At 40.2% G+C, this 26,797-nt stretch overlaps 1 protein-coding gene and 1 long non-coding RNA gene across 38 annotated transcripts in view; one reads left to right on the plus strand and one right to left on the minus strand.

The window, feature by feature from the left end:
• Positions 1-26,797, minus strand: part of kcnma1a (potassium large conductance calcium-activated channel, subfamily M, alpha member 1a) — a 147,979-nt gene that overhangs the window by 119,204 nt on the left and 1,978 nt on the right. The window lies entirely within an intron of this gene.
• Positions 19,980-24,924, plus strand: LOC112841947 (uncharacterized). The gene is made up of 3 exons (XR_003213446.1): positions 19,980-20,228; positions 23,220-23,320; positions 23,422-24,924. It is a non-coding gene; the product is annotated as an uncharacterized LOC112841947 (long non-coding RNA).

Genomic DNA, 26,797 nt, shown 5'->3' on the forward strand with positions numbered 1-26,797 from the left:
TCTGATATTTAAAGAACTAGTCATTCCAGAAAATGTGTAACAACAGAACAACAAGTGAGCAGGAGAGGCTGCATGGTGGGAGTCCTGCAGTCTATGCATACGATATGAATGACTAAGTACGAACACGGTCTCTCAGCACACCCAGCAAGCAGATTTGCATATATGCAACAGCATGTCCTCGATAAGCTATGATTCACTCGATTACAAAATCAACTTCAAACGTTAAAACAGGTTTTTGGATAGCACACGTCACAGTTATCTCTGATAATATGTTCCTCTCTGATGCATTATCACATTTAACATGTCAAGCCACCACTTTTACTGCTCCCGTCAACATTTTCACACTCGTTACCCTCCATTTGTGCATTTTTGTCCTCTCCACTCTAACAGCCACCTAAACAGACCCCTTAAAAGGTCTAATCACATGTACCCATTTCTTCCTATTCTCCCCATATCCATTCTCAGTGTCATCTCTCCTTGTTTATCCTGTCTATTCACATTTCCCTTCAATTCCTCCTCATTTCTTTTCACTTTCTCATCTTCTATACTCACTTTTCCCCTCCACCAGCTTAAGAAAAGTCGGAATAGACCAAGAAGATTAGGCTCTCTTTACTTGAGAGACAGATCTCAGTATCTTTATCTTATCCTGACGCAATAATACCTTAAAATCTTTCACTAAGTGAAAGCGAGTGCACACGTCTAGATGATTTTTTGTTGTTGTGTTTTTTTAAAGATGAGGTGTAGGTATGCATCTGATGTGGAACAGCAGCAAAAGAGGTAAAGGTTTGAATTTTAATCTGTTTATCCACTTGTTTGATTCCTTGTCTAATGCGAAGCATTAAACAAAGATGAGCTTGTTTGTCTTCTGATTTCTAAAAGAAAAATGTTTGATCAGGTCCATAAACTGAATTGCATAATATAGAGGTCAACAATGTTATCTGGGAAGTGTTCTTGTTGAAGGCAGTAAAAAAGGCAGTCATCTGAGCCTAATGATTCAGAGCCGTGACCTTGATTTGAGAACAGCTCAGAGGCTAACAAATGGAAGTGCAAATGATTTTCTTACTCTAGGCTCATTTAATCATTTTAAATTTAGATCTCACGCCTCCCACTGGGGAAAAGAAATCAGCTTCCTTCATACAGAATTTGCATGTTTTAAGCCTGAAGTTAGGAAAAGGAATTGGGGAGAGGACATGGCGCAGATTGGTATGGCTTGTGCGCTCTTATCAGCCAACACCAAGGCCCCCCGATATGTTCCACAGGGAAGGTTGTGTTTCTTCACTGTGACCTCACACAGAGAGGACTTTGACCTTAGCTAACAAGATCCATTAAGGAGAGACGGAGCCTGGATGAAACACTGCATCAAGTTTGTGTACACATTCTTAAGCCTACAGAGAGTCAGTGTAATTACGCAAGATGGCAGCACGGCAAACCAATCTGTGCGTTTATAAGAAAGGTCAGTGCCTTTGGAGGAACGCTGGAATGCATTGCACAGCATTAAGCCTCGATGTGATGTCAAGTGTAAAGCATGCTGCCGGGGAGGACTGAGGCACTTTTGCTCGGTCTAGCTCCGACTGCATGGTGACCAACTTTACCAAATCAAAGGATTTTCGCAATCAAATCAAACATCCACAGACAAGGCACACAGAGCTTAGAGGAACCACTATGTGCTCAAGCCCAACTACATTTGTTTGTGCTCAGTGTAAGACGGGCATTGGGGTTTGGTTTCCGCTGTGATCTGTCCGTTCCTGTTAGCGCCATTGTTGTTAGAACAGGTTTGGGATTTGAGTAGCTGACAGAAAGTGTTGCGGGATTGCCTTTCGCCTGAGGTCGACAGAGGCATTCCCTGTGATGGTGCTGCGATGTGGGGGTGGTTGGTGCATGTAGGGGTGGAGAGAACCACCTCCCCAGACTCAGCGATTTGACCCTTGCAGGCTTGGTACAGGCTGCACTGTTAAGCTGAAATAAACAACACGGAAAATTCAGCACAAAAATGAAAATGTGTCAGGGTGCGTTAGAAGGAGAGTTGGCAACAGCTTTCACAAAGGATGATGTGAAGACTGAATCAGCTCTCCTTTACTGTCCACACAGTGTGCACTTGATCACTGCAGCACTTTTAAAACCAAGGACAAGTCACTGAGAGTGACATAAAATGTGTTGTGGTTACATTTGCATGACAGGGGTTTTTAATTTATAGTGACGCAACAATGCTCGCAATGAGAGAGTCAGTGTTTAATAAAGGTGGTCACTTTTCAGAATGTCCAGTACTTGTAATTAAAACACATATAGTCTGTTCTAGCAAACAGTGAACTATGCAAATAGTTTATGTGAAGGACACATTGTGCATTATGTTATAGAGAAGACAGCTTCAGGTTTTGATAACTTAGTGTGTCTGTCAAAGTGAAGTGACCTCAAGCCTGTGAGCTTCTCTTCAAACGCAGTAGTGAGTAAATCCGCATCGCTAATCTTCGGCCTTAGCGCATTTATTTAACCGGCTCTGGAAATCATCTTGAGGTTTACTGTAAGAACGTCTTTGTTTCCCCTTCCACTGGCTAATAGCCAGTGTTAATCAATACTGTTGTAAGTACTTTTTAGTCCTCAGCACCGGGCTCATTTGTCAAAATAAAAGCCGCAAGGCCCCAAAGGACTAATCAAAAGGAATGAAGTAACAGAAAAATTCCCAGCCTGGAAACATGAAAAGCAGCAAGAACGTGTAAGGAGGGGTGTAGCAGTGGCTGAAGCATGTTCAAAGACAGCTTTAGATTACAACATACAGTGTGGTGGCAACTGATAACCCAGAACAGAAGACGGACCAAAACAAGATTAAAAAAAAAAAAGGTTTAATTCAAAGCCATGACTCATTACAGCCAAACAAGTCCCACATGGGAGAGTGAAGGCAATTACCAGAAGGCAGACAGAGTCAGATTCACCAGGAAACTTCATGCAGAAGTATCACATTTCTTTGAGACTTCTCCACTTACACATGCTATTTTGATTTCACTGGTTTGCCTAACAATTACTGCTACACGCAGATTACTGTGAGTACTGAAGTGACGCTGTCTAAAGCTGAGTATGAAATGCGGTATGTTTTGGTTTTTTTCCATCTGCAGTGGTCACAATCTTGGCTAAGTAACGGAAAGGAAGAGGCCACCAAGAAATTTTTAACAACTCGGTCGATATCATCAATGCTAGCCTGATGTCAGGCATTTGCTTTGCACATTATTGCATTGTTTGGGGCTGTTGTAGAACAATGTTGTATCACATATTGTTAGAGACTGAACACTTTGACAATCACATATCAAAAATTTTAAATATGTGCGGAGTTTCTGGTTTGCATAGTTCTTTCCACATTTTTTGCTCAGAAAGTAGGGGGCAAGTGTTTGCAGAAGTCCATATCTTACATGCAAAATATGTATGACAGCTGCTAGTGACCAAAACAACTGCAAGGAGGTTTTTGGTACAGCACTGTATACCTCTGTGCACCTAAATTCACCTTGCAGGTACCACCATCCTCTCAACCAACAGTTGGGGAATATACACATTTTTTTCCTTGCAACCAGTGGTGGCCAGTTGACCACAGTCACACAAGTCTCCACACTTGCAGGACTTGGGTCTTCTTCAAATTAAGACAGACAGGAAATGACAATTAGATACATTTGACAGGCAATAAGGCAAGCCTCGGTTAATCAAACAATAACAGAAAATATATATATATGGGAGAATCTGGAACAAGCGGAGACATACATATAACAAACTATAACTGGAAGCCAAATAAAGATGTCAGTAATACACCAATAAATTCAGTTACAACTTCCACTGTGTTTGGAAAACACTTGATTCAAATTGTTAATATTATGAGGAAATTACATCATTCAGATTTGATCTAGAGTACCACATGCTACAGTGAAAGTCTACAAAACTTAATAGCTGATATGGGAATAAGTTTGATTGCTGAATAAATACACTTAGTGATTTAATTTGTAAGTCACAATTTATCCCAACATCGGCTCCAACTGCAGTATTTTTTTCATTATTGCCTCAATAAGTATCTCAGGCTCTTGCAAGCCTCTGCATTCATTTTCCAATAAACTACGCAAATTTAATCAATGACATTTTAAAAGTCATTTTATCAATTGCTTCAGTACAAACACAAAAACCTCAAACGTATGCTTAGATTTAAATGCACCGCTTCAACTCTTTAAAGAAAGGTCCGGCGTACGTGCGGCCGGCACAGGGAAGGATGAGATCATGATGGACAAACGTCGCTCTCATAAGAGCAGTCCAGCGCTCGCTGCTTGTCGCTAAGCAACAGAGACCTGGCAGGCAGACAGTAGGTGTGTGAGACAGAGTGCGTGGGAAGGGGAGGTTTGGAGCGGGGGGTAGAGAGAGGGACAGAAGCAGAGAACAGGGAGAACAAGACACAGCCAGGCTGAGAGCGAAAGACAGATAGGAGGTGTGATGCAAGACGCCAGTGGGAGAGATCTGACCAGTGTCAATAAAAGATTGTGTGGCGTAATCGGAGAAGTGATAATTCAACTGTCTGAGAAGTAGATGTAAACACTGGCGTGCATCTTAATCATAAGACATGCAGTGGTGTTTATAATAAGCAGCTGATTCTTTTTTGAGTTCATTCATATTTCTTGGTTTTACCGTTGTGAAACATGTCTTTGACTAAATCAGCATTGATTTGCTGAATTAGTTTCAATGTTCAAGGCTCAGTTAGTCCACCGTTTACATGATTTCTTTATTCACATTCGCTTGACAGTCAGAACTATTGCGTGTCCTGAACAGTGGGAAACGAAGGAAAATAAGGCACCTGTCTTGTTCGTGCATTTGCAGGCCACCTTAAGGCAAGATGTTTTGTTTTGTTGTTACAGGAATATATTAATTATTTTTACACTGCTGACCATGTTTCTGTTTATAGCTATTGAGTTCACGCCGTGATTTAGTTTCCTTTATGTGCGCTCAGAATCAAAGCACTGACAGAAATTGCAATGCCGTAAATGGAAAGGCTGATAAGTAATGCACCGTAGGGCCTTTTGATAAGATTATCTTTGCTCCAATTTTAGCCTTAAAGTAATCTGGTCAAGGAATTGACATGCAATAGTCGGAGAACAGCATTAATCCTGTTATTATCAAATTATGGTTTGCACAAAAATGCATAGCTTCAGTTGTATGGTCGACTCGTCCACAGTGTTTATCCAACAGTCACTGGGTAATCCAATCTACTGTTTTATGATCTGGGACTGAAATCGAGAAATTAGCAGGTATGAAAGATACATGCTCATTTTAACTATACAAAAAGCCACTTATCATGTTTGAAACTGGACATCACAATCCAATGGAGATCTAACTGAGATCTGTCTACATGTAAACTGGTAGTTTGGTAAAATTAGCTTTTTCTGTGTGTTTTGGCCTTTTGTCTGCAATTTAAATCACTGAAAGTTGGAGCTTTAGAAAAACTGCTTCCAGGTGAAAATTATCAGAAACTCTGTTTCTGCATTTGATGGAAACCGCTGTGTCACTGTTTGGTGACTTCTGATCAGCCAGCACTTCTATACGTTTGGGGTTAGGTTGCTACCTTGTTAGTTTGGTATGCTCTTGACTATGCTTGAGATTTTTATGTGTGTTTTCATGTGTATGGAGAAAAAAAACACTGCCCACTCTTTTCAGTTTTGTCAGGCTAAGTTTAAAGTGTACCCTGCTTAACTATAATACTACTTTTTATTTGACTGTAATTTACAAAAAAAGCTTAAGTGTTAATGGAGGTCATATATAAAATGTGAAATAAAATATAACTGAAATTTGTTTATATACATTTATATATTTATAACAGTCACCCCAAGAGGCTTTATATTATAATTTAACAAAATTAGAAAGAAGACCCCAGCATTTAGACAACTTGGCAACAGTGGGAAGGAAAAACTCAATTTTAACAGGAAGGAACCTTCAGTAGAACCAGGCTCAGGGAGGGGCAGCCATATGCCGTGACCGGTTGGGCGTGGTGACTGCAGCCATCTCCAGACTTTTTTTGGAAGGCCTCCTTCTGGCTGTTCAAATGTCCAGCAGGGGGCTGCATTGGCTTCAGAGCCATCTTTTATATACAGTCTAACAGTTTTGGCAGGCAATTTCATTTTACAATAACACAAAACTGAGCCAAAAGTGGGACCAATAGCTGGACACTACTATTAGCACAGGAATATCGAACGTCTTTTTACAGTATTTGTTAAAAAAACATGTCAAGATTCCAGGTGAAAAAGCAACACATTTCTTTCATAACATTTCATACTTTTAAGCATAACTGAAAGGGTAAAGCTTACACATTTTAAATTCTTATTTCCACATTAAAAGGTGCAATGCAAAGGAAGCATGCTCTCTCAATGCAGGTTGCAAAATACCAAAATACCATCACTTTATTTTTAGCTTGGTGAACAGTAAAAAATAGCCCAAGTGCAACCTTGGTACACACTCAATCCTCGCTGCCTAGGCTTTACAAGACATATATTCTCCTGTGTTGGCCTAATGTCACAAACAGCAGCCAAGTCTCAAGGAAATGTCAATGACAAGGAGAGAGCTGTGCTGGGGTAACATAAGATTGCCCTAATTCACACTGAGCTTTAATGTGGTCATACGTGGTCACCGCAGCCAATATAAACCTATCACAGACTTTGCATGCTCTGTCATTCACTCTTTCAGTGTTTCAGCAGCAGCTTTCATCCTGTCAGTCAAGTTAATTTCGCTAGCTTTTCCCACAGCATGATCAAGCAAATAATATTTTGTGCACTATTATGCCATATTTGCAATTCAACAAACCCATTAGTGGTAACATTTCCACTGAGATTTGTGGCCGCAAACTAAATAAACGTTTAGCAGTAGCATCTTCCCGTCAATCATCACGGGGCACCATAAATGCTCCAGGAAAAGCAGCGTAACAAGAGAGAATCTTAGCAAACATGCTGCACATCCAAGGGACCTCAATAATGGACCCAACTGACAGCACTCTAATTCAATCACGTGTTGCAGTTGCAGCTAAGCTGCCTTCAAATACCGGCATCTATTTTAAACCCTGTTCAACAATGACAGACCAAGAAGAGCCCAATATGCCTGTAAAAACATTACGCAAAAGGAAAGAAACATACACCGCCGGCTTTTCTCAGTTTGCCATGTGTAAATGTGTATTTCAGAGTATGTACATGGATAAATGCCTCTGCATAACCTCAATGTCCCATTATATGAATATAAGGAACACTTGATAGACCTTTTTTTTTTCTCCCTTTTTCAAACACATTTCTCCTGTCAGAATTATCTCTGGATCATCTCTGAAGACTTAATTTATAAAAGGAGGACCTATTTGAAAGGATTTCCAGCAAGATTGAAGTCATTTCTTTTGCCTCTTAATCGGAGCATACTTGAGCCTTACAGCTGTTGTTTACTATTAAAGTAGGATTAGGGCCAAGTTTTGCTGGGTAGTTCCAGGAGATGGCACTGATCACATGGTCGTTCCCAGAACGCCTGGGTCTTTCAGATCATTTCCTGCAGAGTGTCAACCTAATGGCCTAAAGGCCATTTCCTCATCTGCACTCTAGCCACGAAGCTAGAAAGAAAATTAGTCACGTGACAAAGGAGAACACATACAACCGCAGACATTACAGGCTAGGCCTATGCTTCCTTCTTTTTCCTCTGTACAACAAATGTGTGTTTTTTCCTCGTCATTCACAAAAGACCAACGCTTTATATTGTGAAAAACACCCTGAGGCCTTTTGTTGCTATTGATTTATGAATATCAGGGTAAAGAACGCTACCTCCCAGCTAAGTCTCAGCCCCATCAATAATGCACCAACACTATCTGTGTCCACACAAAAAACGCACAACACATCAGCGTCTCCATTATTCATGAGAGATTCCACCTGTAGCACCTCAGCTGTATTATATGCGTCCCATAGGAAGGCGTGCAGGAGCTCAGTGGAAACCACTCGATGCAGTATTTGTAGTGGCACTACATAAACGTTATGTTGTAGGAGCGTACACACCATAGCGCTTTAGTAGAGATAACACATATTCTTTGTATAACCTCTAACCAATAGGAAATGCCCTAATAATTAAGATCCATGTGGTATACTAACGCACATTATCCCATATTTATGTCATTTCTATTACAAAAAAAAAGAATACTACAATATTATATCAACAAAATCAAAAGAAAGATGCCATTTGGATTACTTTTTCTCATATTTAATGATGTCTGCTACAATAAACGAGAGCTACCTTTAAAAGAGGGAGTTCCCAGTGCTTCTGTTTTGTTTTGCTTTCCTAACACAGAGGACAGAAAGCATCAATCCACAGCAGTAATTGGAAAGATGAAACAAACAACAACAACAAATGAAAATGCAATTTGGCTCAGAACATTGCTGACGCAGAAAGGAGAAACTTTAAAGGACCAAATCGCTGGAAGAATTTAATTGCCTTGATTTTTCTTCCACTTTCAATTCCCAAAGCCCATTTAGCTGCTTTTAAGTGCCTGTAAAACTAAATCTGAATCTAGATGTCTGTTACTTTTTGGCATATGGAAACAATTCTAATAACATTTCAAACTGGAAGGTCATGAGGCGGCCCTGTGGTTCAAGTGGTAGAGCCCTCACTGCAAGCGGCCCAGGCTTGATCCTGCCCTGGTCCTTCTACTTCATTTCCATATCTCTGTGACTCTCCCTTTCTTCAGCTTGTACAGGTCATTCCTCACCAAGAACAATGTCCTGTTCCAGAAGACTAAACGAGGCAATCAGATCCATGGAAAGATTGTCTCCCTTGTGCCATTGAGTATCATGAATTCTTAGATTCTGTGTGGCGGTTTTTACATAATCCTGCTGACAAACAGCAAATACATCCTAAAGTAGATGAAGTTTTATATTCATATCTATGAATGCTGTTCTCCTGTAAGCCCTATAACATAGCAGGGTTCTCACTTTCACTGTGTCACAGTAAATGGCCCGTGCTCCTTATTGAACTTACAACCCAGAGGTCACAGCCTTCTAGAAGGTTAAAACTAGGTCAGACAACTGTACTGCCATAATTCAAGCAGACAGTATTTATATAAGATCACTGCCATAACGCCTACAAGTAGTCTGCCTGTATTTTGAAGCTATTGTTATCAGTAATACTAAGTTTACATTAATTTTATTTTAATTTTACATTACGTTATCCTTTAATCTCACAGGATTTTTTATCCTCTGCATTCAGTCCAGGGAACATGGGGAGAACCCTTCATATAGAAAGGGCTTGCTATGATAGATCCAATCCCAATGCCGTATTAAGTGTTAGCCACTGAAATGCCCATTCGGTTTTTGGACTAACAGCTTCCACATCTGGTGGAAGAGCAACTTTACAGCAATTCAAGTTAGATTTTATCTTATTTGTTTTCTTTTTTTCTTTTCCCACTCTGCCCTAACTGCTCTGCTACGACACAGAGGCTGCACAGAAAAGCAAAACCACCACCTGCACGGCATACAGTGCTTAAATGTCAGACTCTTGATACTGCTAATGGCGTGCAAGCGTGCACGCTTGTGTGTTTTATATGTGTGTTTACTTTATGTGTGAGTAAAAACAGCAGGGCCAAGGCAGGCCTTGAGAGAGCAGTAAATCATATTATCCAGCACAGTCTCTATATATCACAGCTGCTGCCATTCTGCCCACTGGCTTCCGACTGCTGTTCCAAGTCCCCTCTCTATATTTCATGCCTCTGAACAGACTGCTAAAACTCGAGCCATCTCAGAATTACATTGATGAATTCATAATGTTTTGGTGAAATTTTTTTTGTTATCATTTTAAAGTGCAGAATGTCCTCATCTCAAGTATAACAAAGACGCTCTTTTTCTTTACTGGATCAGTGTGTGGAAATGGACGTAATGACTAGACTCTGGAAGGTTGAACAAGGCTAAGACAGATCCTCTTTATCTATTTATAACAAGGAGATGTATTTCCTAACTCGTGTGTCTTTGTTCTTATCGCCTAGCATGCATTTTTAAATCGCATAAACCCTGTATTTCTCACACCCACACGCACACCTCGCCAAGAATGGGGTGCTTTGATCGACGGGGAGCGTGGCAGCGATGGTCAGAGGCTGCGTGTCAGAGTAATTACAGAGCAGCCATGTTAGCAGGCCAGAACTGGTCCCACGGGAGGAGGAAACAGCAGCGGTGCAACTCGCATAGGTAGGGTTTCACCTTAAACGTCAGCCCGCCTCTGTACCGTTCACTGCCTGGACTGACATGTGAGAACACTTAGGCTAATTTCTCCAGCGACCCTTGTCAACTTTGACTCTGATCCCTTTTGGAACAGGTGAAAAGCTCGTTCTCTAGTCACACACAAACTGGAAACTGGTTTCCATTTCTAATCCCGGGAGCAAAGGTCCTTAAGTTTGAATGCAAAATCACAGTGAAATAAAAAGAAGGCAGATTAGACAGTTATTCTCACAAATTGTTAGAAATGGACAGCAGATGTCTGTTTTCTCCCTTCCTGCTGACTCTCCACTTCAACCCTCTCCTGTCATGCTCTTTAATTGTAAGTGACTGGTGAAGGAAAGTCTTTCCTAATGTTTTAACACTGGTATGTTTTCACGTGTCATCTGTGATTTGAGTTACGATCTGTTTATACCCCCCCCAGGGCAGGGGACCAATTGAGCAACAATGGCTTCCCAGAGACCAGTCTTGCCTGGCTACAAAATTCACAAACCGTGGCTCCTTTGGGGAAACATCAGGGAGACCCGAAGGACGATGACAGATGACGATGCTTTAGGACAGGAGAAAGGGAGATGGCGGCCGATGCAAGGGGAACAGAGAACATGCAAACAGAGGAAAAGCCCAACGTATGGAAACTAATATGGATAAGCAAGAACAAGGTCAACAGCAGATCAAACTAAAGGGGACAGATGAATAAAGGGAAAGAAGGTGAAAGCCTGTGGCATTCTGAACACTTGCCAGAGTACCTCTGTTGCTCATGTTCACTTGAGACAATGTGCAGCAGAGCAGCTGCTAAGCTCAGCTGTCTCCTATTGCATCGCTTTGAAAAGCACAGGAAGGCAAAACCATTCAGGGGTACCTGGGCTCTGTTCATCAGGAGTGACCATCGCAGTCACTTAATTATCAGGACACAAAGAAGCATTCTCGTGTTAAAGCACGGGATAAGCTGTAGCATGTGTAACGGCACATGGAAGATTATGGAAGATGAAAAATGGAAGTTAATGAATATGACAACAAGATGTTTTTATTACAATTTATGGTGCACAGTTTTATCCATTATTATTTATTATACTGTTTAACTACCTCTCTAAATAGCAATTTGCATTGTAGTAGCATGAAGTGCCATTCACAAGCTGGATTTAAATGCTTCTGATTGCTCAAGGGATTCACACAAAGCTAGGAGTGCATTTCATTCATTTTTATCTCACTGACATCAGCCTCACTGCTTGCTGCTCACTTGCTTATTCTTTCCACTAGTGTGCTTAGGGTTTAAAACTGTGCTTTCCATTATTGCTCATATTGCAAAGGTAGCTTTTATTGTGAGGTAGTCACATCAATTAGTGTGTTTTGGCCATTATAGAGTTCGGAGGTTAAAACCATCATTTAGCAAATGAGTTTAATTATTTACAAGGCATGATTGAACAAGCAGCTCCAAGCCTCCAAGTCTTCAGCCAGGTAGTTGGCTCTTGTCGGGAAAAAGGAAATTACTGTGTGACTGAAAATAAAGATGCAAACAATCTGCTGTGTTTCCAAAAAAAGGAGCTCCTCAGGAAGTGTTTACTGTGCCCAGAATCCCTGAAACATGGATGGAAATCTGAAAAACAGAAGTGGCTGATGTAACTGCCATTACACACAGCTGTCTTGTACAGAGCGAAATCTCATAATGCATTAAATTTGTCAATATTCAGTCCTTGAGGAAAACTGCATATATTTGATTTATTTAAGGCTACTTTCAGCTGCTCCCTTATTCACAAGGGTGTCGCCACAGCGGGTAGCGCCGCATGTTTGATTTGGCAGATATTTATGCCGGATGCTCATCCTGATGCAACCCCAAAGGGATTTGTGTCTCCACGTAGGATCGAACTGCGGTTAGGTGTAAACCAACAGAGGAATTCAACCATCTCACAAAACTGCCTAAATGTACAAAACCGCAATGGCTTTCAGAGAATCTATAAACATAACTGCTTCTTAAAATTATCAAAACAACAATGGATGATCCCACTCAGGAGCGTGTTTGTGAGTAATGCTCCTCTAATGTCTAATTTAAAGGTTTGCCTTGGACTGTTTTCCCCAATCCCACACCCGCCCCTTCCACAGATTTCAGACCATTAGTGTCTACTCCTGCAGATGCACTAAGTCACTCCTCCTGGCACAAATAAAAGCTCTCAGCCCTGCCACGTTAGCCCTCAATAAATCTTTTGCTGAAATAATTTTGCTGAAAATCCACTGTTTACCTGGAATGCACATTTCAGTAATAACTGTATGTTATTTACAGATCCGATTAATAAAGGTTTCCCAATTCACCCCCTTGTTTACAAGCAACCAATAAATGTCAGCATGCTGCAATAAGTGGAATAGCCTGAAACATTTTGCAGATTATAGATAATGAATAAAAGGACCAATAAACAATCGTTTACTGGTTTATTTAAGGAGCAAAGGACTCTAGTTAACTCGAAGAAATTGAGTAATGTTCCTTCTAGATTAAAAAACAAACTATAAACAGTTATAATGATGAAATATTAACATTTCTGTAGACAAAGTGTCAAGAGCCAGAATGGTATTTGGTATAATCAATATTATCAGCTGAAATAAGCTTATCGAGCATATATTACATTGCAATACAAAATACATTGATCATCACCAAGACGTGTCAGTAGAGATATTTCCAACAGAAGCTAAGAGAAGCCAAAATAATTCAGAAATGCTGTTAGCACCTTCTGTGCTTCGTGTATTCACCACAGAGCACCTATGAATTACGGTGCACCTTAATAAAAAATGAAATTTGAGAACCTTCCATTTTTTTTAAACAACTCTAAAAGTAACTGCATCATATCAACCGTAACATTTCTGTTTCTTGACTTCTACAGGCCAGACACTGCAGTTGCACAACCGTTTGGAGATCCTTGACATTCACCGAGTGCATTTTTGTTCCCCAAAGAATGAACCGTGTCGATTCTGAACACTTGTGAGCTTCCTCCCAGTGGCACCCTCAGGCTAAAATGTCAGCTTTGCACATAATGTAATCTAATATGCATAATCTAATAAGCAGATTGCCATGAAATTTGCTGACGAAATGCTCCCAGGGGAATAACCCCTTTTTTTTAGCCCCACTTTCATGACTTTCATGAACTTTAAATTTTTTAGCTGGTATGCGTCTAGGAATAGCATTATCCCTGCAGCTAACAACTTGCAGAAATTTGGACCTCTTCTCTTATTATTTTATTTTTTTGCTCTTATACACCTAATTTTAGCTTTACAAAAAATGTGAATGCTGTGATGTTTTAAGGCACAATAACAAACTAGTTGTGCAATGCATGAAGAACCGTACTTTAAATGTTAACCACGTGGCCTCACGTTTGACTCTGGAATACTTTGCTATGAAGAGGAGTTCATGGTCAATTCAATGACTGCAAAGTGCACAGGTCCTGTGGCTGCAAAACAAGCTCAAATCATCACCCCTCCCCCACTGTGCTCTTTAGAGAGAAGAGGCTGTAGCGTCTGAGACGCAGCTGAGATGGAGCATTGCATGGTTTGACCTTGGGCTGAATTTCCTGGGACATCCACTCCCGAGAAGATTGTGTGCATTAACACACACCTAAATCCTTTAGACCAGCAAACTGACATCTACTATTACAGAAACAGATGCTCACTTGCGTATGATCAGTTATTCACGTGCACTGATACGCAGTGTGATGGAGAGGCCATCACTCCTATATTAACAAGCTATTCACACCCCTTTCAGTTTCTGTGGAACCAATTAAACCTGCTTTTGGGCCATGAGCTTTCCAACTTCATTCTTTAGTAAAGAGCAGTGAGCAACCGAGAGTTGCTCCATAGACAACCAAGAGCTCATAACATGTTATCAGTCTAACTTAAAATGTTTATTAGCAATTAGCTGTATGCAAAATTGTTGAAGAATTTCCTTTACATGTGTTGAGTGTGAAAAGGGAAACTTGATCAAATTGAAAGACGAGAAAATTTACTTCTGCATCTTTTCAGAAAACTAGACATAATTTTTAAGGCTAACTGATCATTTAAAGTCAGCTCATTCTTCTTCCCCAGCTCTGTTTTTATATTACAAAACAACAAGGTTCTCGATTATTTAAACAAAAGACACAAAAATGTCTAACAACTACTTTTTAAGTGCTCACCAGCACTGACACCATCAGGAATGTATGAGCACGAGAAGCCTTGCTCATGCTCCCTTCCTGCGCTCTCCATGGTGCTGAAAATCTCTACTTGTGTAAAATAAGACCGGTAACGATCATGCTTAATAAGTCCTGTCAACACACAACAAAGATGGAGCACAATTGCTGTGTGTCACTGTGGCCAATGGATGTCATGTCTTAGATGAGCAACGCTGATAGAATTACGTAGCCTGAATATTAAAACTAGTCCCCGCTGCTCCCCTGGACAACATCATAACTGAAACATAATTTTCAGCACAGACCACAAACAGCCCCGAAATATCCAGGATGTTCATTCTAAATTATGCTAATAAAGAGAAAAATATTGTGGTAGCAGTACTAATTTACAACTTTGGCAATGCTAGTAATGCTAGTGCATGTACAACATGGGCTCTAATACTCTAAGAAAGTCCGTGGTTCAAATCCCAGTGAAGCATTTGTTGCATGTTGTTATTCTATCTTGTGAGATAAATAGTGAAATAAAAATGAAAATCGTAAATTTATTCCTTATCATACCAACATATGATTAAGGTGGAGGCCAGGAAATGGCTGGATCTGTCCCATGGTGGTGAATGTACAGCCTGCCAGTCAGAATCTGTTGTAAATGATCAACAGCACTTTCTGTACATGGCATTTATCTAGCTCTCAGAAGACAAAGCATTTTAAAATTTCCTTCTCCTCATCAACAAATAATATTTCAAGTTGCTGGTTTGCCCACTGAGAGCAACTTAGTACTCCCAAGGACACTTCAAATTGTAGACAGGAGGATCGAACCACCAGCCCCCACCATCAGCGAACAAGCAGAGTGTCAATAATTACAGCAGAGCCACATTTCTCTAACTGTAAGCACCATACTGTTTCCTAAAGAAAACTGGCACTGCCAGCACATAAAACACTTTGTACAGACTCATCTAACCAGCAGCTTCAGAGGAGACACCTATTAGAGATATACAGCTCTGTATATGGGCATCAGCGTTTAAAGCACCTTACAGCAGGAGACATAGTGCATGCATTTTGTGTCATTAAAGTTTAAACCGATCCATGATGTTTAAAATGGCTTTAATTGATATAAAACACACTGCTTAATGCAGATTAAAAGCTAACAGATGACTAACAATGATAATTTACAACGCTGCTTAATCTCAATAACAAAGGCTTTCGGGGAGAAGTATGGCAGCTCTGCATTATCATCCATCTTTAATGAGAGATGCAGCAACGAAGCCATGCACTCTGCGCATCATCTGTACATGATGTCTACACATGCTGTCATATGGAGCTCAACACTACGGGCATCATCTTACAAAGCTCATGTCACTCTGAAATTGGTCTGCCTCGCTTGGTTCATGTCTAGATACATTTCACAGCATTCAGGGCAACGCTGGGCAACAGACGGAACCTGAGTGAGACAAGACCTTCTGGGATTTCACTTCTGCAAGCATCAAGCAACGCTGTAATTGACAGCTGGGCTATTCATTCTGCGCAGCCACTCTGGAAAATGTCAGAAGAAGTCAAGAGGTAAAATCATTGTGAAGCAGGCCTGCATACCTTGGCTGAACAAGGTTCAGCTACTAGGCTGCCCTTTGCTGTCATTCACGTTTGTATTCACCCTTCAATAATATTCTCTTTAATCCATGTGTACGCTTCTGTTTACTAATAGAAACGGACTGGGTTGCTGCCATATGAGGGGCAAGCTAAGCAATGTAGCATGCTGGCGATGAAGGCAGAGAAACCTGAACCTGCTGTTAGCCTGCAAGGAGAAAAACAATTAGCATATTAGCCTGGCTACCCAGGAGGTTAATCGAGACTGGTTGCTGAGGGCAGCGGCTGTGGTGGTGGTGGTGGAGACGAGTAATCCTAACACTTTACCAACCTCCTCTGAAAATGGAAGCTCTGCTTCTGTGCTCACCCACAGAATCGGCCTCACGGAGTCATTTTTGTTGCTAAGAGAGAGAGCGAGAGAGCGAGAGAGAGAAAGATTGGATCTCTAAAGCAGAATCACCGCCTGCTGGGATCTGTGAAGGTCACTGCCATGTCCTCTACGCACTCCCTCTCTCTATCGCTCTCTGTGCATCACCGCTCACAGCTCAAAGCACCAATTATAACGTTAACCATGTTTTGATGTCCATGTGTCAGTGCACCACTGGCATTGTTGATATCTGAGGTGGGTGGTGGGCTAAGGGGAGTGGAACGAAGATGAGGGGGAGGCTAGGAAATGGCTGGCTCTGCCTGATAATCAGCACCAGAAAATGCGAGTCCCATGGCGGTGAATGTGCTGGTCTGTCTGGCTGCTGTGATTCCATGCAACGACATGCAAGGTTAGGCTGTTTCTAGTACTTTAATAGCTCTGTATGGCAAACACAGAACATCCGAGTATATTTCATAGTTTAAACAGTCAAAAACATTCTGAGACAGTTCCTTTTTCACCACCGCTAAGAAAAATACAAACATGTAAGTGACTTTTTAAATTAAGATATAAAAGGAAAACTGAATCCAAATATAAAAACCAGCTCAACCTTTCAGGTGAAAAATTGCCAGGTATAAAAAAGCTTTAAACATTGAGTTCTATGACTTGACTATAGGTTGTGCAGACCCAACCAATGCAAACTCTTTCTCTGACATTGAGCTGTTTGACTACAGCTGAATAAGAGAAGTCGTTAAAAACTAGAAACCATAAGCTGTAAACCAGCAGGACAGCCAGGTACCAGCTAGCTATCTCCCTCCTGCAGGCCTCCCATGCCAGCTTAGGTCTCAACCAGCAGAGATATATGCAAATGCTTTTCCAGTTTGACTGGAGGAGGATAAGGTGGCTTAAGACAGTATCGCACACACTTTAAAAATGTTAGAAATATCATTCCAACGCTCTTCGCCTTGTGGAGCCAGGTACGCATTGCCCCTCTAACCTTTCACCTTTGAATGCTTCCCGGGGCACGGATGTCCTTTTAATAGTTCAGAGACTGGCCAAAGAAGACATAACAGCCTGACAGCAGGGCAGCATAGTGGCGGCCCTGGGTGTAGGGGGGCGGGGGACCTCTCTGTCTATCCCATGATATACATAGTCCAGCCTGATATATGGCCTCTTCTTGTCTGTGGATTAACATATATCACTGTGGCACACTACAGTTGTCCCTAGATGGCCATCATTTCAGGCCCAGGGAGGATCTTCACTAGATAATAACTCATGAGTCACACGTTCCACATTAGAGGAGTATTAGAAAAGAAGGTTAATCAGTGATACCGAACATAGCCAGTTTGTAAAAGCTTGTTAAATCTAGTCTGTGCTGCTCGAGTACAACATCTATTTCTCCATCTGCTCAGAATCTAAAAGCACATTAAAATTGTAAGAAATTTTTACTAAACTCCACACAGCTTATGTCTTTTTCTGGCTGGATCTAAAAAATAGATTAATGGGTTTTAAGTGAGCTATGAAGGCAAATTTCTGCTTTCCTTCTTAACATAGCTGACTGGATGTTTTTTTTCATTGCATGCATTTTGAAGAGGTCACCCTTGCTCTGGAAAATATTGGCAATTTGAAGCATTTTTCTGACTTTTTATAGACTGAACAAAGAATTAAATAAGTAGCCAGCTACTGATTATGAAAAGAAGCGCTGGGAATAGGCATGTGTGCTGGAGTGGAAACTGGTCACGCTCTGCCCTGGGACAGCTGTGAGGCATGCTCTCTCTCCCGCAAGTGTCAACAACACATGACAAGACGCGTGCAATTCAGCTACTTGCCACGAGAACATAGTAATCCACCTACACGCATGCCTTGGATGCAACTGTGCATGTGTGCAGACATAGTTCTTTAGGAAAGGGTTTGTTTTTGCATTTATTTTTTTCAATTAGTTCTGGATTTTCATAAGCTAGTTTGGGTTGAAGGGGACCAAGTTGGGCCAAGTTAGGCCGGGGTTAGTGAGAGCGACAGCTGATGGCAGGGTGTGTGCACTATGCTGTTCTGGCAAAATGCAGCTGGTCTGTTGCCAAGCGCAAGGGATACACAGGCTCACAACAGTTCCTCTCTGCAGGCACCTCAACAATCTATTCTGCTTAAAGGCGCTCCGAAGAGTGCACCAGCGCACCTCATTTCCTCTGCCGTGGAATATTTTTTTCCTTGTGATACGGGGAAATGTTGCCAAAGACATGGAAAACACTGAGGTGGGGTTCGGACTCATCTTTCATCAGTTCCTTAGAATGAAAGCCAAGCCTTAGTGCATAAAAATCAATAACAATCTTCAATTATGGAAAATGCATTGGGATGATTTAAAATCCACCAGGGTTGCCATATTTCATTAGAGAGGCTCATTGGATTGATTTCTCCTCACAGTTTAAAAGCAGATTTAAACAAGACAGATTTGCCGTTCCACCGTTAAACAATCAAGTGTTAGTTATTAAGACGCTGATCATGTTTTTACCACAAAAACTTAAACCACACACTGACACGGGTCAAGGAAGATGGAGCCTCAGGATCAAATACGTTCTCAACCTTAACTTTATTAGTCAAAATACACAAGCACAGCCTGGCCTTCAGTAATTCACAGCACATCAAATTCCCATTGAGGAAAACAAACCTTTAATAGCCTTGTGATTGCCCTGTTGACACTTGTCTGTTGCAAACATCAGAAACAGCACACGCTTAATTCAAGGTTTCAATGATAAATTATTTTAATTTATTACTCCTGCTGAAGGTTAGGATTTGATACCAAGGAATTAAAAAAAAAGAAACTACAATAGGCCTAAGGCTAAAATTTGAATCATTGTACAGTCCTGTACAAGAGTCTTGAGCCATTCATTGTAATTTTCTAGGAAAGTGGTGCAGTTATTTATTGAAACATGTAAACATACATGGAAATACAGTATATGAGGTATAAACTGTTTGGGCAATTCTTATGAGCTTGAAAGTCAATATTTGGTATGACCACCTTTTTACTACAACACAGTCTAAACTCTTAGGGAAGCTTTCTTGTAATTTCTTTTAGTTGTTTTCAGGAATAGTTCTCCAGGCTTCTTCACAGCTCTTCTTTGGCTGTTGTTGGCTACCTTTTGCTCCCTTCTCTCTCAAAATGGTCCTACACTGCTTCAGTAATGTTGACGTCTGGACCCTGGGGAGGCCAATCCGTGACTGATAGAAGGAAAAAAAAAAAAAAAAAAAAAAAAAAAACAACACACACATTATTCTGAAAAGTAAAGTCATTGCCAATCAGATGGCTCCTGGATGGTATTTCATGGTGGATCAATATCTGGCAGCATGACCTCATAATGCCATCAACTTTGACAAGATCCCAACACCACTGGCTAAAATGCCGTTCTAAACCATGACAGAGCCTCCATCATGTTGTACAGATCGCCGTAGACCAGGGGTGTCGAACTCCAGGCCTCGAGGGCCGGTGTCCTGCAGGTTTTAGATATCACCCTGCGTCAGGGCTAGTTAGGGCTAGGTTGATTAGTTCTTTACCAGGCCTCTGGAGAATTTCAAGACATGCTGAGGAGATAATTAAGCCATTTAAATCAGCTGTGTTGGATCAAGGACATCTAAAACCTGCAGGACACCTGCCCTCGAGGCCTGGAGTTCAACACCTGTGCTGTAGACAGTCACTGTTGTACCTCTCTCCTGACTTCTGTCGTGCATATTGACAATGATTTAAACCAAAGAATTTCAGATCTGGATTCATCACTCTACAAGACCTGTTGCCATTAATTTGCAGTCCGGTTCTTATATAATTTCCCAAACCTCAGCCACCTCTTCACTGAGACCATTTCTCATGAGGCTTCAGTGAACAGTACATGGATCAACTGCAGCGCGAGAGTCATCTCTCAGGTCTTTGCTTGATTTTTTTCTGATTTCGTAAGAACATGACTTTCACGCTCTTTTCATCTGCTGCAGATAGTTTTTAGGCCTAACAATACTTTTTTGTCCTCCACTTATCTAGTTTCTTCACTTTTTCTTCCTTTGGGAATCATCTTGTTGGTTTAAAAAATATAAAATAAAAGGAAAGAAAAATGCTATGTTATGCCTCTCAAACTGTTTTATCTTAGGCGTGTGGACTAAAGATGACTGAAAAAGCAGCCAATGTCCAAGCGCTTCAGAAAGTCTGAAGAACTGCTCCTTGGACACAAAATATAAAAATATATATATAAATTAGGGCTGAACCCAACACTTGCACAGTATTTAACATCAACAAGTAATTCATCAGTATTACAATTTCCTATAATTAATGCTGTATCACATAAAGCAGAATTTATATTTATAGAGAAAAATGTAACACTGGTGACAGAGAGGGTCAAACAAATTTTATGTGTCAGACCGCAAATGTAAAACAGCTATATTTGTTGTGTAATTTAATGAGTAAACAATAGTGTATAATGTTTGTCATCATTACTACAAAGACAAATATAGAGTGTAGACCCAGGACAAAAAAGCAGGAGATTTGGATACAGCAAAGCAAATACTGAGAGTGGAGTGTACATGCAGAGCGAGGAGCACAGCTCCATCGCTGTTCTCATTGGGCTGTTTAGACAGAAACAATTGCACAGTCCTGATGGCTGTTGGCTCTAAAGTGAACATAAAACTCTGCATGTTGCACCTTAGGGGGATGAGGGGGAGGCTGAAGGTAGCTGCATCAGCTGTTGTACTGAGGTGAGGTGGGAGGTGTATTTTTTTTAGCCTCATTTGGTGTATATGTCTCATCAAAACACAGAGATACAATGGGTGGTGTGGTGCTTGGACTGAAGTACGTGACAGTTCACTCTTTCGTTGCTTGTACAGCAGCTGTGTACTGTCAGTTCATACCGGTGTGTAGCTGATGTGAAACCGCATTGTAACAGAAGCTTGTTTCTACATCTCAAAGTCCAACACCAGGTTTCTTCTGAACATCTGTGGAGTCTTGTGCAAATGAAGTAGCAGTTTAACAGTAAAGTTGACCTCATGGGAAAAGATTTAAAAAGATTTAAAAAATGCAATTGTTCTGATTGTGTAAACAGACAAACAATGACAGTGTTTGCTTTGTGCCTGCACTCGTATGGTTACGAGATTCCTGCAGAGGTCATGGAGACAATCTACAAAAACAGAGCTTTGACACATTTGGTATCTGGACTTTAACGCAAACACGGTTATTTTCAAAGTGTGACCAGGTAGATTTTTCCCTCACTGTGCACTTTTACACTTAAATCTATCCAAACAGCAAATAAAAACACAACCCGAGTGTTAAAATAATAGCAAACAAAGTGCAAATAGCATTAGTCACAGATGGGGTTTTAAACTGTACTCTGTAAAAGAATGACGAGTGGCTTATACCGCCGCCATGTCCTGCCTCTTAAATGCAGACTTAGGTTGCTGGAGCTGGAAGGAGTACGCTTTGTCTCCATGATCGTAAATAAAAAGAGACACGATTGGAACCTGCCCTCAGACTGTGAAGCAACAATTGTTCGAAGAAAAGAAAATTTATGCCCATAACCACAAAATCAATGGATAGATATTTGGATTATTTCATAAACTGCTGTGAAACTGTGGTGAGATAACTGTGCATGATATTAATAGTTAAACACAGTGTAGCAACAAGTATTTCAGTATATTATAATCTCCCAGAGCTGTCCTTCATTCATCATTTTATTAAACCATATTTTTTAAAATTTTTCCTTTCAGATATTTTCGACATTTTCACTCACAGTATGATGAGCACTGAGCTGTTGTTTCGATTGTCCGCGTTATGGATTGACTGATCTTCTGATTGGTTCCCACCGTTTGTTTTTTCTTAAGCTTCACAAATATTTGCCATGTGCGTTGGTTAAGGTTAATTGGACTCATTATGTCAGTCATTTGAATAATTTTATTTACTTCTCACCCGTAGAACAGACCTGATCGAGGATTTCTCAGAGTTTTCACTGAGCCACTTTCTACAGAGGACGATGGCGCCATTCATGCTTGAATAGAAATTGGTGCCACAAATGCAAAGCCTCTATACGCCTCCTCCTCCTCACACATTCAAAATAACAGAGGCGTCATATAAGAACTCCTGGAGGTGGCATGATGCAGAGTAGATAACTAGACCATTAGATAACCATACAGCATTGAAGCATCACACCACAAAAACGGTCCAGGACTCTACATGAGGAAAGAAAAGAGCAGGCTTATATATTAACAACCCTGCCAGCGTGTCCTCCACTTCAGTATCTCTGAGTGGGTATGCTTACATTTCCCCTCAGTCATGCATATGCATTATAATTGTCTTGAGTGAGACTTTCCCTTCTTAGGAAACCCCTTATTTAGACTGTGTGAAGTCTTTACTGTAAAAAGGGAATTGAATAATCTTGCTCACCCAGGCAGCAAGAGAACGGCTGTTTACAGGATAACTTGAAGAAAATCAAATTAGAAATGTAGTAAATATGTGGTTTAAAAATGGCATTTGGGCAATCTGAAATGCCTGGCAGATAAATGATTCCATAAATATAGCCATTACAGCACAATGCCAGAAACATCAATAGCTTTTTTTATTATTATTATCTTATGTTGGGCTTTTTTTTTTTCAGTGCATTTAGGAGGAAGGACCAGACCTATAAAGTATTGTTCTGTAGTGTGGAATACAAGCATCTTGCCTTGTTTTAGAGAGGCAGAGGTAATGCTGTAAACATCGCTGTTTTATGGAGTTTTGATCATTTTCCGACAACTCTTAGGTGCATTTATCAGCTTTGCCGTTTTAAGAACAGCACAGCGCAGGTTTGCAGACTTGAAATGGCCCCAATTCCAAAAATCCAAAATATTGCACTTGACGTTTTACTTCGCTGCATCTTCTCATCTTTTTCCTTCTTCCAGTACGATCCTTTGATCTTTCACTTCTATCTTATAAGCCTGACAGAGAAGAGTTAAGATGCAGCTGTGTATCAACAGCAGAGCACACGAGGACACTACACAAGGTATGTAACGCAACACCCCCTCTAAAACCCTTCGTCACCCTCAAACCCCCCGTTTCCACTTCCTCCTGTGTCTCTCTCAGAGTTTCCACCTCTGTTTCCAGGTTCCCAGTACCGCCACAGAAAGCCGACCACCGCCACCATGCCAGCTATGCATCCCGTTTCTGACACATGCCAACTTAGCCTGCTGCACTAGTCAGCTGAACACAGATCCAGTTTCCCCTTCTTAATACCCCTAACAAGCCTTTTCCCTCAGCAGCCAAGTGTCAAGCCTATCAAAGTCACCTAACGGGATGACTCTGCCTTCCACACACAGCAACACAAAAACAAAGGGAAAGCAGGAGCACTAACCATGACACACGCTCTAATTTTTTGCCATTTCTCCTCATTTGCAAGACGTAAGATGCAAACAGATACCGACTAACAGTCACAAGATGGATACCTAATTATATTTGCATGGTTTGTTTTCATCACTTTCCCAGCGGGATGGTGAGAAGTATGAGGGAAGACATATGGTTTGATGCCATTTCTTACACCAGGATCCAGGAGCACAACTAAATAACAGAAGCCTGACAGCTAATACTGGTGTAGAAAGAATAATCTCTCCATGTAAAGAAAAAATGTTATTATAGAATAACTTTAGAGAAGACTTTCCTTTACAGTGTATTTGTTCTTTACTCATAGCCAGGTCGAGAGCCAGCCATCACAGGCATCACATCACAGCAATGTTTAAAATTTATTTCACATAACTTATATTTATTTAGAAATGTATTCAAAATTACATTTAAAATAAATAATTTAATGTTTGGTGTGGAGAAAAATCAAAATATATATGAAAATTTTCAATCATTTGATCAACTGGTTAACATTGCAATAATGGTTACTATACAAATAGTGATGAATATTAGTCCAGAGTCATGTGTACCATTGGAGTGTTGCATGAACAACAAACCAAAACAATGCTCAGTATTTACATTCAATATGGCTGAAAAAACACGGCTATTTTCTGCAGTTACTGTCAGTTACATGTTCACAGGGAGTCCCGTGGTGCTGCACTAATATAGAAGATCTTTGCTTAGCTTGGAAAAATAGTCTGTCGTTCTATTTTATTTTATTTTTTTTAAAAAGCCTTCTCACTATTCATCACTGATTGAAGAAAATAAGAACAACCCCAGGTTTCTTTTAATCTTAACTAATAAAGACTTCATCATTTTTTTGCAAATAAAATTTTAACCATTAAAGAAAAAAATGTTTTCATAACCATCTCACGGCTGTATCATTATGAACAGCAACTTTGATAACTCTTGTTTTTTTATTTAAGCTAACTTGCTTATAGATCTTTCAAAACTAACTTCAACAATTCCTCTAAATCATAAAAATATCTATCATACCCCATTCCTACAAGATTAAAGAAGTCTTACCATTATTTAAAGCTACGATTTTAAATGCAATTAATTTATTTCTATTAACAGGATATGCACCACAGGTTTTCAAGGTGGCTGTAATTAAACCGTCTTAGCTAACTATATGCCATTCTACGATCTTCCTCTTATTTCTAAAATCCTTGAAAGAGTGGTTTTGAAACAGTAAACAGATTATTTGCAGAGGAATGGTATATTTGAAGAGTTTCAGTCAAGATTTAAAGTGCATTGTAGCATAGAAACAGCACTAGTGAAGGTTATAAATGATCTGAATTGCCTTTGATAGTGAACTCCTCTCTATGTTTGTCTTGTTAAACCTCAGTGCAGCATTCAATACAGCTGATCATATCATTTTAATACAGATACTAGAATGCATTGTAGGTATTAAAGTAACTACACTATAATGGTTTGAATCATATCTATCTGGTAGACTCCAATTTGTTTATGTAAAAAACAAAAAGTTAGTCATGGAGTTCCACAGGGTTCTGTACTGGGACCAATACTATTTGAATTATAAAACACTATTTATTTCTCTATAAAGCCAGTTGTTTAACACCTGTTAAACAACAGGTGTGTCTTAAAGACAAATATCTGGATGCGCTCCAAGTCAGACATAGCTGGTTATTATATTTGGAACTAAAAATCTTAGAAATATGGTGTTTCAAATACTTATTGTGGATGGCAGTAACATCCAGTAACAATGTGAGGAATTTGAGTCATTTTTGATCAGAATATGTTATTCAATGTTCACATTAAACAAATATTTAAGAGTGCTTTCTTTCATTAGCGCAATATCTCTAAAATTAAAAATATCCTGTCTTGAGGTGATGCTGAAAACCTACTTCATGCATTTATTACTTCTAAGATAAGCTACTGTAATTCACTATTATCAGATTATTCTAAAAGTTGCCCGAAAAGCCTTCAGTTAATCCAAAGCACTGTAATTAGAGTACTGACAGCAACTACAAAGAGAGCAGATTTCTCCCATATTGACTTCTCTTCATTGGCTCCCTGTTAAATCCAGAATCAAATTTAAAATCCTTCTCTTCACATACAAAATTTTTAATAATCAGACCCCATCATATCTTAAAGACCTCATAGCAGTTTATTATCCTAACGGAGCACACCGCTCTCAGACTGCTGGCTTATTGTGGTTCCTAGATATTTAAAAGTAGAATGGGAGGTTGAGCCGTCAGCTTTCAGGTCCCTCGTCTGTGGAACCAGCTCCAAGTTTGGATTTGGGAGACAGACACCTTTTAAGATTAGGATTAAAACTTTCCTTTTTGATAAAGCACATATTTAAGGCTGGATCAGTTGTCCTTGAGACATCCTTTAGATATGCTGTAATAGGTTCCAACTCCTGCGAGACACTGAGCATTGTTTTATTTACCACTGACGCATGTCATTACATTTTTGTCCTCTCTCTCCCTTAGAGCAGATAGGAGTAAAACACACTTTCTTTTTTCTCTTCCTGAGCCTGGTTCCACAAGTGATATCTTCCTGTTAAAAGGGAGTTCTTCCTTCCACCACCGCAAAGCCCTTGCTCATCAAACATTTGATTATTGGAATTTTCTCCCAAATAAATAGAAATCCAACAGTATTGTGATTGTGATTTGGCTCTATATTAAAAACAAACAAACAAACAAAAAAAACACACATTAATGAATTTAAGGGTGCAGCTCTTTATGTCCCATGTTATACCAGTCCTTATAAGAAAGAGATACAGGCAGGAATGGGTCAAGTCCACCAAAAACACATGACAGCAAAGCAGCGGGAGTGACAAGGGTCATTCATTTGAAGTGCACGCAACCCCAAAATATCAAGGACAAAGGATATAACTCTCACTCTCTGTTCTTTCTGTCCATCAACGCAAAAACATCCTCTTTCCCCCCCAAATTCTATAAAGCTGCTGAAGATAGATCGGCAGCGTGACTGCACTTGCTTTCTTGTGTTTGTTCTTTGGACTAATATTAACATATTTCCCATGGCAAGTAAGCATCATAAAATAAAACACTGCAAGCCGTGTTTTGCACACTCTGCGAATTACTTTTAAAACACC

Source organism: Oreochromis niloticus, linkage group LG13 (genome assembly GCF_001858045.2).
Source record: "Oreochromis niloticus isolate F11D_XX linkage group LG13, O_niloticus_UMD_NMBU, whole genome shotgun sequence".
In the NCBI taxonomy this organism is placed as follows: domain Eukaryota; kingdom Metazoa; phylum Chordata; class Actinopteri; order Cichliformes; family Cichlidae; genus Oreochromis; species Oreochromis niloticus.